Source organism: Rhinopithecus roxellana, chromosome 17 (assembly GCF_007565055.1).
Source record: "Rhinopithecus roxellana isolate Shanxi Qingling chromosome 17, ASM756505v1, whole genome shotgun sequence".
NCBI lineage: Eukaryota > Metazoa > Chordata > Mammalia > Primates > Cercopithecidae > Rhinopithecus > Rhinopithecus roxellana.
Genome location: NC_044565.1, coordinates 41984642 through 42000304, shown reverse-complemented (window position 1 = coordinate 42000304; position 15663 = coordinate 41984642).

The window sequence follows — 15663 nt, the reverse complement described above, 5'->3', positions numbered from 1 at the left end:
CCCGGGGGGTGGAGGTTGTGGTGAGCTGAGATCATGCCACTGCACTCGAACCTGGGTGACAGAATGAGCCTCTGTCTGGAAAAAAAAAAAAAAAAAAACAAAACAAAACAGAAAGGTTAAGAGGAATATTTTAAAAAGTTGCAAATTGTGACAGCTGTCCAAATAAATTCAAAAGAAAGGCATAGAATTTTATTATTCTTTACTTATTCAATGAACTAACATTTATTAAGCATCAACCACACATCAGGTACTGGTGATACAATGGTGCACAAGATAGATAAAGTCCCTGGCCTCCAGGAGATTATGTTCCAATAGAGGAAAAAGACAAAGAAATTAGAAAAAAAAAAAAAAAAAAAAAAGAAAAGAAATATAACAAAAAATTTCCAAGTTACATGAAGTAGAGAATAAAAGAAGTCCACTTTAGTGTGGTTAAAAAAAAAAAAAAATCCTGAGGGAGTCTAAGACCCAAAGGAAAAGGAGCTTACCACAAAAAGAATATTCTAGACAGTGACAATTTGTGTTAAGATTATGAGCAGAAAGATGATTGGTAGAGTCAAGGATTTGAAGGGAGACTAGTGTGACTGGAGGGTTAGGGAGGCCACAGTGGAACAAGTGAAACTGGATAGTTAGGTAGGATGCAATCCCAGAGGACTTTGTAGGCTTTGAGAATGAGCTTAGAAGTAATTTTTGTTTGTTTGCTGATACATGTATTAACAGTCAAAGAAGAATTTTAATCAAGAGACAATTTTTTTTGCAATTTGAAGTTGAAGAAAACTAGAGTGCCTGCTATATAGAGGGTGGATGGCTGGGATAAGAGTAGAAATAGGAAGCTGTATCGGAGGCTGTGTTCCAGATGAGAGATGATGGTGGTCAGGCTAGGGGGTAAGCATGGAAGAGAGAAAAGTGATTCAATTCAAAAATATATATTAAAAGTGGTATTGGTGAATTTGCTCACGGGTTAGAAGTGAGGATTATATGGGGAAAAAGAGGGCACCAAAAATAATTCCCAGATTTCTGACTGAGCAGCTAGAACCATAATTGTGTTTACTGATATATGAAAAACTAAGAAGAAAGCAGATGAGAGAAACAACAGGTTGGATCATAATTTAAACTTTGAAGAAGTCATGGTTGGGCCAATAGTGAGGCACCTGAATTGTGGTCTTAAGCAGAAAGTTGAATAAGCGAGCCCAGAGCTGGGGACAGACTTTGAGAAATCACTAGCATAAGAACTTTTTTTTTAGTGATATGTGGTAAGACTCTGTCTTCCATCTTATATTGTTCTACATTTTTATTTTTAAACATTAAAAGGACATAGATATTCATAGAACATACATTTACTCAGTTTGTAAGTTTTAATCCCAATTCCACTTATTTCATGAAATATTTCAACACCCTGCTCATCCAATTTAAAAATGGCACACTGTACAGAATGAATGTCAAGTAATTTGAAAAGCAGATTCAATATTTAAAATCTCTTTGGCATGCTGTATTGGTAGCCTATAGCTAATAATTACCATACATTTGTGACAGAGATACAACCACAAAATATCTTAGGTTAGTTATCTATTGCCCAAACAATGCTATGTAAAAGTCACCATAAAAATCTCAGTGGAGGTCGGGAGTTCGAGACCAGCCTGACCAAGATGGAGAAAACCCACGTCATTGGGTTAGCTTACTGGCTGCAAGAGGAAAATGAGATGAGGTGAAATTTCGGAAATTCTGAATGATTTAGCACATTCTTAGAGATTGATGATGACCATTAGTATATCAGAAATTTTAGGATGATCCCAAGGAAGAAATGTTTTTAATTTTGCTTGGCTTAGCGTTGCCTAACCATATTCAAACACAGTCAAGGGAAGAAAAAGTATGAACCATGTAGAACCCAGAAGAGGTACATAACTTCTGCCCACATGCCATTGGCCAGAACTCAGTCATATGGTCACACTTAACAATAAAGGAGGCCAGAAAATAAAATCTAGCTGTGCCCAAAAGGGAAAGGAATTGCATTCTTGGGGACAACTAGTTTTTGCCACAAATACCAATTGACAACATCTTGAAGAACAAATGTTGCACAAACCAGACTGAATTCTATGCCATATTCTTTACCTACTTGAAGTATGATTAGAGACTTTCTAAATTCCAATTCTAACACCTACAAGTTTATCTTTAAGGTATGCTTAGGTAATGCAGTAGACAGCTATTCTGCTCTAATTTCATAAAGTAAAATAAATGCTCTGAAAGATTTTATTTCTCTTAACATTGAAGAAGCAATATTAAATCTTAATTCAGAAGTAGAAAGAAAAGATTATGAGACTATGAAGCTTAGGTCTAGATCCCACTACTCTTTTAGATTAACACAGAAATAGAGGTTAGAGATTTGAAATAAATGGGTTGTTCATGACCCATTCGACAGTCTTTCTTATATATCAGATGTCTCAAATAAGCTTTGGATTAGCAATGGCTCAAATTCAATTAATGGTTGAATCATCTAATGAATATTTGAAATGTTGATATCCATGCTTTGAGTTGAAAAGGTATGAACATGATTTGATGTTTAGACAGGCAAGTAGACTAGCATTTCAGTGTGAAAGTTCTGAAACCTGGCTTGCTTTTTCTCCAAGGCACACAGTCAGCTACTAACCTAAGAATAGGTCAAGGGTCTACCCTGCTTGAGGGCAGAATCAGGAAGTTCCTGGAAAATAAGTAATGAGGTAACTCTAGCACTGTGACATCCACAGAGGTGATACCCTAGAGTTCTGAATCCGTCATATGGATTTGGAAAAATAGTAAAGACAGTTTTACTAATAGTTGTATTGTCTATAAAGGAACCTAAATACATGTGGAATAAATGACTTTCCAAAGAAGGCTTGTGTCCATGGGCCCTCCAGAGTTAATTCAAAACCTATCTTGAAGAATTTAACTGATCAGTTCACAATTATCCCTTTTATAGAATTAGAACATATCTTGGAAGTAATCTAATTTCCACATTTTTTAGGAGAGAAACTTAAAGTCCATATATGCAAAGTATCCTGGCAAAAATTACATGTAATTTGTGGCAGAACTGACCATAAACCTCACGTATCTAATAGAATTGCAGAGTACCTAACTGACACATTATTTCAAAGTATTTAAATGAGCTGTTTACACTATTTACTTGGCAAAGAGGAACATAAAAAACATTAATTTTGGTTTTCTTCAAAACTTATTGGGTGCTATGATAGGTGCTGAGTTTGCAGCAAGTAATTAAAAAAAGTCAGATGTTGTAAGGACTGAATGAGCTAATATGGTGTGCACTTAGAATAGGGTTTGGTGAATAATAGATGATCAACAGATGTTTGCTGCTATTGTTTGTTGTTGTTATTCCTGTTTTTATGGAGTTTCAGTAAGACAAGAAAACATTTTCTGGTTGGTTTCTTCCTTGTAAAGTCTCATGTACTGTGTTTGTGGCTTCATGAAATTTATTCCATAAAAACACCTGACACAAGCCCCCTATTTTTCATGGACTTCATTCCTGTGTAATTGCAATCCAGAGCTTGCTTGGTAAGATGTTTCCTCAGAATATTTATAGTTAGCAGCTGATTTGGAGCAAACAAATTTGTATTAATACGTTTTACTATGTTTTCTGAATTCACTAAGTGTGTAGTTGTAGCAGCTACTCATCTTTGCCAACAAAAGACAAGAAAGGAGGGAGAGAGGGAGATCAAATGATGATGATTCAGATTCTTTAATTTATAAATGCTAAGGAGGGTGAACGTTGGTATTGCTGGGACTACATAAATGAAGGAGATTCATATTTTCCCTTAGCGGACTTTACTTACTAATGCAATGGGGGTAAAGAAAGTGCACAGATAACAAGACTCGGTGAGAATGGAGAAGCAGAAAGTTCTGTAAGGGAACCAAATAGACTCAGAAGAAAGTCAGAGGAGGCAAGGCGACTTGCCTTTGAAATCATCAAGAGCAGTGACCGTCGGGTCAAAGAGGAAGGTGTTAAACTCATGATGAAAAGCACTTCCTCACATACTCTAATTGCACAGTTTGTTTGTTATAAAAAGATATGTTCCAAACTGCGTACTGTTCTGTTAGTACTTATTTGCTGATCACTGAAAGTGCACTTTATGCCTGAGGGAATTTCACTTCCAATGTTTCAGGTAGATCAAAGGTGTGAAGGGGCATAAACTCAGAGGTAATATTGTTATGAAAGATAAAAATTCAATGCTGAGTGACAGTGAAGGATTCAAAGGTATAAGACAGAAATATAACTTGAAAGAAGAAGGGGTTTATTTTGGGGATAGAAGGATGTCCCAATGACAACTAGAGTTGTTTCAGGCTTTAGAAATTTTTACAAGTCAATGTATGTTCTCCAACTTGGTCAACAAAACTGTTAAAAAATGTTTCCCCACTAAAGATAGGGAGCAACCTAGATACATTTCATTTAATGGAGATCATCAGTTTCACCAATCAGCAGTTGAGAGCCACAGGATTTTCCTTCACACAGCGATCATGGCAAGCCAATAATGTAGTTCAAATTATTAACTGTAAGTTAAATGTGGAAATGGGCTAAGAAGGACACTCAGTTGATATCAAATATCTATTTTAAAGAACTAAGTCAAATTAATCTGCTCTTTAGCCAGACACTTTTTGTTTGCTTTTTTTGTTCAATTTGTCTATCTAGACTCTTGATAAGAGCTAATTGGTTATTTTGACTATGTTAAACTCTTCTCCTACATATAACATTTTAGAAAAATACCATTAGAAAATAACAATCTATTTTACATCTCTATTCCCTCTATTTTGAGAACTATGTTAATACCATAAAAAGTCAGTATCCACAGATTTCCAACTATTTTGGCATGCTAAACTATTTTTTGACAACTCACTGCTTTTATCTACTTCTGTGCATTCATGCTTTCATTACATTGGCATTGATTTTCTACTACATCCCAGATACTCTTAAGTCTGGTATATGAAAAAAGACTGACAAAGACATGTGCTGGTCCTCTTTGCTACTCTTCCAGATTTAATCTCTACTTTTCTCCTCCTTGCTCTATTTAATGGAAGCATGATTTTTATGGACGTTATCAACAGGCTCCTTTGAGCTCTACACCAGTGGGTTGCACTGAAATGACAGAAGGATTGGGGTGGGGTCATTTTTGCCCCGGTGCCCTCTCAGATTGCTTGGTGCTGATTGTGTCCTTGTATGAAGGGCGCACTCCTATACAAAAGTGTTTCCCGGCGGGGCGCAGTGGCTCACACCTATAATCCCAGCACTTCGGGAGGCTGAGGTGGGCAGATCACCAGGTCAAGAGATCGAGGCCATCCTGGCTAACATGGTGAAACCCCGTCTCTACTAAAAATAAAAAAAAATTAGCCAGGCATGATGGCAGAGCTTGCAGTGAGCTGAGATCACACTACTGCAGTCCATCCTGGGCGACAGTGCAAGACTCCATCTTAAAAAAAAGATATTTCCCATGTGGCATGGCTACACTTTCTAGATTCTGAAGTCTGCTCCAATACCAAGAGGTGTTTGTAGGCCCATAGTACTACACTATTTTTTTAATACAAAATTTAAATAGCTCCTTTCTTAAACTGCTAAAATACTCAGTTTGAGAATGGCCTCTGTTTTTTTTTCCAGGACTCCAACTGATACACCATGTTTCTTCCCTTCAAGGAATGGATGCTGGTGGGTAAGAATATATCCTGAATGAACATCCAACAATGTTAATAGTCACAAATTTTCTAAGCTTCATTGGATTCAGATATTTGTAATGTTTTCCCAGCTGATAAAAGTAACCTATGACACTAACTCTTTCTCTGTTGGAAATGTGCTTACAGGATTTTTTCATCATTTCAAGATGCAAATGTATTTCCTGTCAAGCATTCCTATGGAATCTTAATGGTTATAAGTACTCTGCTTTCTTTTTAGAATATGTAACAAAGACATTTTCTATGGTTTACAATGGATTGGTGCTGGAATGCCATGTAAGGCTTATGTGTGTGTTCTGTCTAAACAAGACCCATGGTAAAAAATCCATCCACTATTTCACATCTTCCATGCTAGCATATCCACACATCCACATATAATCAGGAAACAATACAAAATCTACACTGGGGTGGAGCTGGAGGCCATTATCCTAAGCCATCTAACACAGGAACAGAAAACCAAATATCACATGTTCTCACTTATAAGTGGGAGCTAAACACTGACTACAGATGGACACTCAAAAGGGAGCAACAGACACTGGGGTCTACCTGAGGGTGAAGCAGGGAAGAGGATGAGGATTGAAAAACTACCTATCAGGTACTATACTTATTACCTGGGTGACGAAATGATCTGTACACCAAACCCCCATGACACACAATCTACCTATGTAACAATAACTGCACATGTACCCAGAACCTAAAATAAATTTAAAAACTACATTGCCCTCTCTTTTCCCATTCACAATCTTTTCTCACTGTTTCACTTTCTCTACCAAAGACATGAAATCTCTCATGCCTCCTGTATGGAATTCTAACAAATTTTTGGATGGTTTTACTATTCTCCTTGGGTTTCCCCCATGTTTCCCTTTTATCTTTTTAAACAAATGAAGTCTTCCTAACTAAAGGCAACATTCAAGGTGACTTTTTAATTCCCTGTTTCCTGAACGACTATTAAGATGTTTTAATATATAACAAAGACATACTATTTTTCACATTATCCTTGATTTCCTTCTTAATACAACCCAATATCCTATTTATTTTTAAAAATTTTTTCCTGTATGTCATGTCAACATATTCTTTGAGCCGTCGACTGTGGCTTCTCAATTTCTTTCTTGAGAGGCAGTGGGTAATTCAGAAGCCATTAGTGTACTGTGTATGAGTGGTTTGAATTGGTTCTTCCACTGTGTCTTACCTTGAACTTGCAACACTGAATTCTATTCACAATTGTGGAGCTCGATTACTTAACTGCCTTTGGTCTTTCTGAAGTTCTCCCCATCCCTTATTCTTGACTACATCTATGTTTAGTATCTGAATAATTATGTGGTTAAATAAATTTGCTGCCCTGCCACTTCACCTCATCTTTCAGGTTGTTAATAAACTTATGGAACACCAGTGTCATTTGTGATCCAGAGGCCATCAACTAATTTCTGAGCTGATAACTAGTAATTTTGTGTAGCATCCTTCCTTTTAACCAGTTTTCAATCCAACGCTGCTAGAATTCAATAGTTTTATTTCCTTAAAGATACTTAAAAAGTCCATTATTATTCAGTGAAAATAAAAACAGTTAAAGCTATTATGAAGACACAGTCCATGTATTATCCTGACCTAACATTCGATAGCCTTCTTAAAATCTCAGCCCATGGCCACTAACTTAGAAAAATGAAAATGAATGATTTATCAGTTTTTCTTCTTTTCAAAAAAGTTTTTTTGTTGTTGTTTTTAATAATCAAGAGGTAAGGCATCATGGGATACAAGTTAATATTAAAGGCAATTTTCTAACCTATTGAGACTCATCAAACAATGAATTCATTAATATTTACATGTGGAATGCACTGTACTAGGTACTCTCATCCAAATAAAGAAGTTTAAAGGCCACATTTCTTACTTCCCTTAGGGGAAATAAAACATAAGCAAAAATTTAACAAATGTGCCTTTAAAGAGTTATGTGAGAGGACAGGTGCAGTGGCTCATGCCTGTAATCCTAACACTTTGGGAGGCCAAGGAGGGTGGATCACAAGGTCAGGAGTTCAAGATCAGCCTGTATAAGATGGTAAAACCCTGTCTCTACTAAAAATACAAAAATTGGCTGGGCGTGGTGGTGGGTGCCTGTAATCCCAGCTACTTGGGAGGCTGACACAGAGAATTGCTTGACCCGGGAGGTGGAGGTTGCAGTGAGTCAAGATTGCACCACTGTACTCCAGCCTGGGTGACAGAGTGAGACTCTGTCTCAAAAAAAAAAAAAAAGAAAAAGAAAAAAAAAGAGTTATGTAAGAATACATATAGCAATATGGCAGAATTCCAAGGAATAAATTAAAAGCAATTTAATGTTAATTGTCAAATTAGTGTAAGAAGCAATAAATACTAAGGGTTCTCTGAAGGTAGAATCTTATTTGATAGATTTCATGGTGGTGTGGAAAGAACACGGACTTTGGAATCAGATTTTGGCTTGAATTTTCTCTTTGTCACCAATAAACACATTTGATCTTAGCCAGTTATACACTTTCTGAATCTCAGTTTTCTCAGAGAAAACAATGCCCAAATTACTTTAAAAATTCAATGAAAGGACATATGCAAGGCCCCTAGCAGAGTGCCAGCATAGTGTTCAATGCATTAATGCCATATGCTTTCTCTTAAATAAGAGACGGCACATAAACTGAACATTAAATTATATGTAGGATGATTGAGTGGAATTTTGACAGGAGTGGGTTCCTTGAGCAGAGGCACAAGGTGAGACAATAATATGTAAATCTAAACACGACAAACACATATACTAATTTAACTAGTGCTGAAATGTTCTTAGGAGTATACATGAATGAACAAAATTAGGTATCTAGGTTTTTACCAGGTTTTGAAGGACCTTGAATCATAGTCTAATGAGATGAATCTTAAACAAGAAATGCATCAAGTAACCCCAAGTAAAATAAAGTGATCTTTTTTCTCCAGAAATATTGATTCTCATACCCTCACTTCCATGGGGGGAGTATACTTTCTCATTCCACTGAGGTTGGTCTTGTCCGTGTTACTTGCTTTGGCTTCACAATGGGTGGTTGTTCTTCCTCATTCTTTTCTTCATATCTGCATTTGACCATGTGACTATCTTTGGCCAATGGAGCATGACACACAGGAAGTAAAAAGAGACTTGTAAAGTATTTGTAAGTTAGGCTCTTGAGTCTCTCTCATTGCTATAAGAGACTGCTTGTGTTAGCTTACTGGTTTCAAAAGGAAAATGAGAGTCAAATGCAGCAAAGACATCCCTGACAAGTTTCCTGGGGTCAACCAAGCCAAGTCAGCTATTTCTAGAGATTTGTGAGAGTTCTCAGACAAGATCAGTACAGACACCCAGCTGAGTTCAGCCCAGATCAGCCAACTTCCAGCCAAACCAAAGACACGGCAGCTAACAAAATGCATTTTGTTATATTCCCTTGAGATTTTTTTTTTTGAGATGGAGTTTCACTCTTGTTGCCCAGTGGTGTGATCTTGGCTCACTGCAACCTCCGCCTCCTGGGTGAAAGTGATTCTTCCGCCTCAGCCTCCCGAGTAGCTGGGATTACAGGAATGTGCTACCACAGTGGGCTAATTTTGTGTTTTTAGTAGACACAGTGTTTCTAAACTCCCGACCTCGTCACCTCACCCTTAAAATGATCCCTAAAGTTCATTTTAGCACAAATATATACAATTCTGAAACATGATACTATAAATGTAGATGTTTGGGACTTCAGTCTTATCTTCCTGGGCAAGATGCTAATTCCAATATATCATGTTCATGTGGCAGTGATTGCCTTCATTTTGCAACCACACTGTAGAGTGTATGATATGAAACGCGGTAATCCTGAAGCCTTATTAGCTGCTTTCTTAGCAAACCATTAAGGGAAAAATGTTAGTCTAGGAACTGCTTTTGAGCAATCCATCCTTTGTGTGAACCCAGTACACAACTGAATCATCCACATTTATTTGGATGGAATTATCTGATGCTTCAAAAATAAATCTTGTGTCCAAAATTTAAGTCTTTTCTTTTTCTGTTTCCATACTTCTATAGATTGCCAGTTGTTCTGTGTAAATTACCATATCAGCTTCCCCAACTTGCTAATCCCTTTGCCTCTGCATCATAAACAGGGAGGAAAGGTAATGGTGTTGATAACAACAACTACCACATCGACGGGATTCTTGGCATGTGCTGGACAATACTCAAGCACTTTGTATACACAGGATCAACTCACTGAATCCTCACAAAAATCCTACAAGTGTTATTATTCTCATTTTACAGATAAAGTACCTGAGACATAGAGTGGTTAAGAGACTGACCCAAAAGATCTCATAGCCAGTGAAGAATAGAGCTAAGATAGAGGCCCAGTGCTTTAGACTTGTTTTCTGGAATCATAGTAGGTTGCAATTTGTTTCTATCCTTTCTCACTATTTGACCTTGGGCAAGATATTTGATTGTTCTGAGTTTTAGCTTCCGCATCTGGAACATAAAGATAATTATCCATGTTTTGTATTTTTCTTTGTTTGCGTGTGTTTGGTGAAGAAAAAAAAAGATATAGTATATAGAACACCTGGCATCAATTAAATATTCAATAAAAGATAGCTATTATTAAATATGGCCTCCTAACAATTGGAAGCAATCTCATGAAAAGTTAAAATGTTTGGAGAGAATTGTAAGCCAAGGTTCAGTGTGGCAAAGGGAGAGTGAGGAGGAGGAGGGGAGGGAGGGCACTCAAAGCTAAAAAAACAGCTGTCTTTGCTCTCAAAACTGATTTGCACAACTTTCAAGAAGCTGACACCTAGATGTGCAACCTCAGAATCCAGAATGCCCCCTGGTGGCCTGGGGGCCCTCTAGCCCTGTGACTTGGGGTAAATGGGAGTAGCTTTCTCTTTTGCATAGGTGCATCTCCAGAGCCACTCAGAGGAAGGGGCTAAAAAGGAACCTGCTTCTCAGAGAGCAGCCACCTGAACACTCTGTTTCTATTCAACACTAACTTTATTAAGATATCAGAGCTGGCGCAGGTAGGTGGCTGCAGGGGAAACCATGAGCGGGCAAAAAGGTGGGGGGAGGCAAGCACTTAATAAAAGATATTTCTTTTCCTTTTTTTAATCTAAGTCTGGCAGAAACACCGTTAAAGGCTGATTGAGAGTTGGTGATTTTTTTTTAATTTTTTTTTAAGAAAAAGCACTTTCTCTTTCTAAAGAGAAAGAAAGATGCCCATTTTCCCCAATTCACTTAATGCACAGAATGTTTTCCTCTAGGTATTCATCCAATTAACTGGTCAGACAGCTGGAATCTGATACAGGGAATAAACAATTCTTCAAAGAGAAACCACTCAGCGCTTTTCTTTGGAGAACTCTCTCCATCCAAATACAACCCCCGCCCGCCCCCTTTTCTTTTTTCCCGTTGTTCCCTATAATCCCGGGTCTGGCCTGGATGTCACAGCTTCAGAACTGAGAACTGTCATCTGCGGTCTGCCACTCTCCCCATCCTGCCATGAATGACACTTTAGTTCTGTGTTAATTGCCCTACTGCAGCTCGGCTATCAGCCAGGGCCTGTCTCAGATTTACCGATTGCAGACGTGAGTAGAGTGAGTGAGCAAGCATGCAGGGGTCGGGACTCAGAGGAACCAAGTTCAAGGGCACCGAATGGTACAGACGCATAAACAAGGGAATGGTATATAAGCAATAAAGACGTAAAGGTTAGGATCAGGACTAGCAGTACAATAAACAGCTGTGATAACCCAGTTTGTTTACAGATAAAGAATTTACAGTAAAATCCTCAACTTAAAGCCTACATTTGTTAACACTTTAGGATACATATACTGTCTTTACATCTTTTCTTGCTCCATCTCTGTGCACTCTGCAAACATCTGTGGCCATCTCAGGGATTTTTCTCCCCTTTTCTTTCCAATATTAGAAGTGTATAGTCATCACATCAGCCAGAAATAGATGCCGAACCCAAAAATCTCAGTGTTTGGTAGCAGTCAAAATACCACAGTAGCTACAAATTCCAAAAGACAGCTACTTCTAGCTGTTACTGCTCTAGTGTCCCATTAAAAATCTCTATTTTTCAAGCTGCAAAGTGTTCTTTTGCACTCCATTTTTCCCAATTTTATTTTAATATACGTAAGTAGAGTAAGTAACATTTCATTAGAATGCCTATAAATTTGGCTCTGTGTATGTTGTGATAACTTTCTTTTTAAAAATAGATTTTTGAGCATAATCAAGTATTTGGTGAAATCACCACAGTGCTTCTTAACCATCCTAGGAGGCCCCCATCAGAAGTATAATATATTGTACTGTAACTATTGATCCAAATGGCTACATTTCTAAAGCAGAAAATGATTGTGTAGTGAGAGCAGTGCAGAGGTGCAGTAAAATGCCCTCCAGTATATAAAGACATAAAGATTAAAGTCACCCTGTAGATTCCCCTTAACTCCTCCAAATCCACTGTGGAATGTGTTCTTTTAGGATAAATCAGAAACGTGGTACAAATTAACATGACAGGGATGGCATTCATAAATAAAAATGCTTTATTGTCCAGACTACACCACGTTCATTTTGCTTTAAATACACAAAAAGATTGTTAATTAAAACCCCAGATGTCAAAAAAAGGAACATCTGAATATCTTGGAGGCAAAACAACAACCCCAAAATTTGTCAGACAGAACACGTATTCTGGATAAGGAACCTAGATGTCAGTACACAGGATGCCCTACAGTGTTAATACCAACAGTTTTCGGGGCTATGGATAGTCTTCAATTTCTATAAAGTTAGAATGTTTTCCAAAGACAGGTGGAATCTGATGAATGAGATTTTAAATTGTGCTTCACTGAAGGGCGTTTGTTGTTTAACCATTTCTTGTCTATGCCTCCTGCTGCAAGTTGCCACTTAGTTTTTAAAGAAACCATATTTAAATAATACCCTATAGAGTTTGGTGCACAAGATCTACTACCAAATCAACAGTTAAGTAACTTTGCAATAGAAAAGGATCTTTCTGGTTTTGATTTGGTTTCATGCTGGAAAAAGCACAAAGGAATTCCATGTTTTAAAATAGCCTCAGAGCTCAGATGATGGAGCCAAGACTTGTCCTAAACGTATTTAAGTTTAGGGAATTATTTATTATCACTTTAATTAATAAACCAGCTTGTCTTCACCAATGTTCCCTTGTGTGTTGAAATGCCAGTTTGTGTCAAAAGAAATCCATACATTGATTGCACATACAAAGATCTGACTGAAGAATTTTAATGACTCTGTGGTGCTGCCAATGGTACCAGACTTGGCCTTACAAGTAGTAAGTAGAATTGCCATTTATATTTCAAAAGATTTAAGGGCCTTGTGGAGGTCTGTGATCTGCAGAGGAAAATGTTACACTGAGCTGAAGGTATACATGTGTTCTCCCTCCGTCATCATTCACCTCTGAGCAGATGTTCAGGGTGAACCAGGCAGGAATGAGAGGCCCAGCAGGACTCACTTCACTCCGCAGATCTGTGGCAGAAGAAAACATTCCTGGAGAGAGCTTCCCAGGCCACGGGAGGATCAGCAGTGCCTAAAGCTGGTCCTGAAACTAGGTTGGCTTTTTAAAAAAATGAAGAACTCTAGGAGCAATAAAAGAGAAAGAGATGAATGAGCTAGAGAGAAGTGGGGGTTGCTGGGGAAGAAGCAAGGAAGAAAAATGAGAGAGAGGAAGGGAGGGATGGAGGGAAACAGGCAGAAGTTCCTTTCTTCTGCCTCCAGGTAGTTGCACAAGAACAAACATCATTTGGTTTTGAAGTGGAGTGTAGTACATCATCATATGATTATTTGGGAATTCATTAGTTTCTCTGATCAACACAAAGACATGTCTACAAATGAGGCATTTGAGTATTGGATGAATCCTTCTCTGAGAGGCTTTTGAAGGGCAGCAAAGAATTTTCATTGAGTAGCACCCTGGCATCACCTTATTCTTTTCTTTCATCAGTCAGAGTCATTTGTGAAGGTTTGGGACCTGGGATATCCTCATAGAGCTGAGAACTATACAGCTGCGGTTTAGAAATAATGATTCTCTGACCCGGCGAGCAGTGTATAACTACAGAAGTTTGTATTCTATTAAGAGTTAATAAATGACCAAGATCTGGACTAATCCCCTGCCAGGGTTCATTTTCATTACAGGTTCCTGCTATTTTCCCAGTGCCTTTTGCTCTGCCCTTCTTGCTACATATGGAAAACCTATATCAAGATGGTTGTCATGGCAATGAAAAGATTTGCATGTGTCTTATCTATCTATTTAAATACCTTCTTATGGTTTATAACTACTATAATACATCCCTCAAGCTCTCCTCATCACTAATTTAGAGCTAGCCTGGTGCGTCTGAGGTCATCGATACCATCTGAAGCATGTTGTCTAGACAACTATGAAGCCACTGACCATGGGGGTAATTGCTTTATGCAAATAAAAAAGGTATAGTGGTGAAATGTGCCATGAGCAGACTTGAAATCTGAATGAACAGCTGTGATCATGCACCCTCTGTGGGAATCTGTTTCAGGAGAGGCACAATGGGAAAGAAGTTTCATTTTCCATTCCCTGCCCACTCCCTTCTTCTTTGTCTCTTTCCTTGCCATACTCTACCAGTTTCAGGGGTTGAATCATTATTTCAAGGTTTTAATTATACATCACTCAATAAAAATTACAAAGACAGTGAGTGGGTCAAGTAAAAATTTCAAGTACAATAAGATTCTGATTTATTAGTCAAGGATTCCCAATGTTCTCTTTGGTCTTCCTACATGATCTGGACAATTTCCTATCATTTGACAAACTAAATACAATCTTTATTTTTTTTTAAAAAAAGTACAGTTCACATTTGTGATAAAATACCATAAAATAGTCTTCCAAAGGAACCATAAAAAAACTGAAAGGAGCCCTGTACCCCTACAACACCCTATAAACGTAATAGTGCTCTGGAAGTAAAACCAACTTATTCACATTTGCTCTTGTAATACAAGGATGTGGCATTTTTAGACCTCTTTTGCTAAAACCTACTTTTAAAGTTCCTCTAAAATCTGCTTGGTAGCATTCCGCTAGTAAATTGTGATTCTGTGCTTACAGAGATTTAAAAAAAAATATCAAGAAAGTCTGGTAGTTCTGTAATGCAGTGGTTTTCTATTTGCTTTTGAATTCTGTGGTCATACTCCCAAGCAAAGGATTCTTAAAGATAATTTATATCATTATTCGTAAGCTTAGGTAATGCTAACCTGCACTTGGAGTAGCACATTAAGGACCATTTTACCCTGACAATAAAGTGAGACTGTGTTTACATATTGGACTACAATCACTGTTGGACTAATCTGTAAAGGGTAGATTTTTCTATCGCATTTCAATAGCTCATCTACTTCAAACTGTTGTGAACTTTCTAAAGATGTGTTTTCATTTATAATAGCAGATCTTGCAGTGTGGTAATCTAGAATTGAAGTTTCAGTGACAGATTCATTCAACTAGCACTTTGCATGAGGCATTACTGCAAACATTATTTTTCATAAAAAAAATAAATAAATAAAAGTGACAAAACCTTCCAAAGATAATTTCTGCAATTTAGTAAACTAAGGATTTCAAGTCAGGCATCAGTTTCCGGGTGTTTTTCATAATGGATTTCACAGGAGATGACCTGACAGGTAATCTCATGATCTGACTCGTGCTTTGAGGCATATATACAAACTGCCGTCAAAAGCACTGGGAGTCACCCTCCTTTTCACAGGACATGCCAAGCAAGTTAAGCACTGCAAATGTCCAGAGGTCCAGCCTGACCCTTCACCTCCTGTCTGGGAAACATTCCTACGCCAAGCCCTTCATTCTTGACAACAAACAGAGCAGGGCAGTGGAGCTTGTTTTCAAAGGATGGAAAAGAAGGGGAATGGCAATGAATGAAGCACATCTGGTGCAAGAGGGGCAGACAGTGACTGTGAATCAAATTGCAAACCCTGTGCCCTGCCAGAGAAGAGTG